Below are 2,760 nucleotides of genomic sequence, written 5' to 3' on the forward strand. Positions count from 1 at the left end.
CAAGCCAAAAGGCCAAGAAGCGCTGCCCGTTGATGCTCACAGCTGACAAGGTGCTCCCAGTCTCATGGCCACGAGATATGGTGGTCCGATTACAATCCGTGCCAAGGAAGGAATGCACAAAGCCAACCTGAAAGCGAGGCGCACTCAACCATCGCCATTGTGCAGTGGGCAGCAGCCACCAGCATTGCATGGCACTTGTGTTGATGGCAAGAGGACAAATGCACATTGTGCTTGCTCTAACCTCGTTTTCATTTCCCCCTTATAACAAAGTTAATTTTCACGGCAAATTACTTGTCTACGACCATACCACAGGGAAAACAACGGTTCTCGTCTGATCACCGAAGTTAAGCCCTGTCGGGTGGGGTTAGTACTTGGATGGGAGACTGCCTGGGAATACCACGTGTTGTAGGCTTCCCTTTTTCCTTGTGTACACTTGATTATCTCAAATAAGCTCAGTTTCCTCCATGAAAGAACATTCCAAACCAGGGTTTTTGAACACAACATGCCAATATGTCAAAAATGAGACATACAACAAAAACAAAATAGTTCACACGAGAAAGTGGAACTTGTATTCCCAAGGGAGCGTGTGCGCGCGAGATCTTATCAATCCAACCTTTATGACATGAAACATATCTTTTCGTGTGAGCAACGAACAGGATACGACAAGTAAAAAATGCATGCACTGTTATGCAGTAGATGGAAGTTAATCTAGCCCGGATGATATGTATACAACGAAGGCTACAACACTATAACATTAGGGCCATTTATACGGGAGAAAATAAGACGCATCTTAAATAGGACGTGAACTGTACCATTTATACGTTCGCGTCCTACATAAGACGCGAAATCTCGTATAAATGGTTCGCGTGAGGTTCGTGTCTTATTTTTGATACAGCCTCATTTACATGCGAGGTTGCCATCAGCAACGCCGTTAAAAGCAATAACTTTGGTAAAGATCCAAGATGGCGCGCTGTAGCAAGAAACAAAAGCGTTCCGTCATTTTAAGAGGGAAGAGAATTCTTAAGAGATGTTTTTTCTCTTTTAGTCCTCTTTTCTTGTGAAGACCGTGCTGTGGAACAAAATTCAAAAACTTGACGTTGCCTTCAAAGAATATAACAGAAATCCGAAACGAGTCGGAAAAAAGCGATCGACTGATTGGTGCGATAACGACATGTTGCAGATGGAAGATTTTGAATTTATTGCCAATTCCCGGCAAAGGATGAGGAACTCTTTCTCCTCCACCAAAGTCCACGAGTTTCTCTGTTTTGTTGGTGTTTTTGAGGCTGACTGGGAAGCCATTTTGTTAGCCTGGGTGACTTGTCAACGAAATGACGATTTGTTGTTGTCGTCACGCATGTGACAGGCATGCGCACGTATAGTTCACGTCTTATTTAGGACGCGAACCCATTTATACCAGGAAGTTCACGTCTTATTTAAGATGCGGACAAAATAAGAACAGCCTAAAATTCTGTTCCAAGATAAGACGCGTCTTATGTAAGTCGCGTCTAAAATAAGACACGAACGCTTGTTTTGTACCATTTATACGAGCAGTTCGCATCTTATCTAAGACGCGTCTTATTTTCTCCCGTATAAATGGCCCTATTGATCTTGCGAAAACGTGACTTACGTGACGTAGCGGACGTCAAAGTCTTATTGTTCCCTGCTCAACACGGACAGTACGTATTCAAAGGGCCGATAAGACACTATCCTGAGCATAAAAGATTTACTTTTTATGATAACAATTCAACTAACTGATAACATAGAGAAACCACAAAACTGCTATTCAGAACGCAACATAACACAACGCAAAAGAAATCTATCGCGATGGAGCAGTACAAACACACATCCACTTACGTTTTCCAAACGATGCATGAGGATAAGAGCTCGACCCGCTGGCATTTTCTTGTCTCACTCGTCTATCGATGGAGGTGCCGCTAATCGATGCGGCTGAAATAAGCACGTCGTCTCACTCTCTCTACGGCCAAGAATGAAAGAAATAAAATCACAGTTTTGCAGTGCACCAAGTACGGAACATTTACCTACAATTTTTGCAGTGGACTCCACAAATACAACTCGCCTTGCTTAGTCCTTACACCACCACTGCATCTCCTGCCCTGCCCTACCTGAAACGATACCAACAAACCTTCCCATTAGCCAACTTTGCCACCGGGGGTTGGTGCGGACACTAGTGCAAACGCAGGTCGACACTACCAGAAAGTATACGCTCGAGTTACCCACATTTGGGATAATCGCAAGGGTCAACCCAATCGAAGTGCAATGAAAGAGCCTCACCTTGAGAGGACTGCCTCCCTGATCACAGTGCCTCCTGCACCAGGTAAGTTTTTGTTTTGTAACTAGGCGGTCAAGTGGGCGGAAAGTGCAATGCCCACAAGTCATTAAACACGGGGACAACACAAACTACAGAAAAAAGCCTAGACGTACCGGAGGGACCCATCCACTACCTTAAACAAGGGGAATCGAACCCCAACCCCGGCAGAAAAACATTAAAAACTAAGGGAGGCACAAACAACGAATGGCAGGAACACGAGACAAAAGACTGAAGAGGCAAACCATAAAGGGACAGCAATGACGGTAAAGACAGGCAAAAACGCAGCAGGCACAGGTAGACGAAGACGAGACATGGCGGGGACGGGCGGGGACAAGACTTGCACACGGGAAGACGCAGCTGGCACAGGTAAAGACAAAACGGGCACAGATGCGGACGGAACGGGACCAAGCGAAGACGTGACAGGAACAGGC

General features: G+C 45.4%; 2 non-coding genes across 2 annotated transcripts; one reads left to right on the forward strand and one right to left on the reverse strand.

Moving 5' to 3' along the window:
* The first annotated feature begins 293 nt into the window (after nt 1–293).
* LOC138058356 (5S ribosomal RNA) lies at nt 294–412 on the forward strand. Its single transcript, XR_011133888.1, has one exon. It is a non-coding gene; the product is annotated as a 5S ribosomal RNA (ribosomal RNA).
* Nucleotides 413–2,179: 1,767 nt separating this feature from the next.
* On the reverse strand, nt 2,180–2,343 carry LOC138058478 (U1 spliceosomal RNA). The gene has a single exon (XR_011134000.1). It is a non-coding gene; the product is annotated as a U1 spliceosomal RNA (small nuclear RNA).
* Nucleotides 2,344–2,760: the final 417 nt, after the last annotated feature.

Source organism: Montipora capricornis, chromosome 7, assembly GCF_036669925.1.
Source record: "Montipora capricornis isolate CH-2021 chromosome 7, ASM3666992v2, whole genome shotgun sequence".
NCBI lineage: Eukaryota > Metazoa > Cnidaria > Anthozoa > Scleractinia > Acroporidae > Montipora > Montipora capricornis.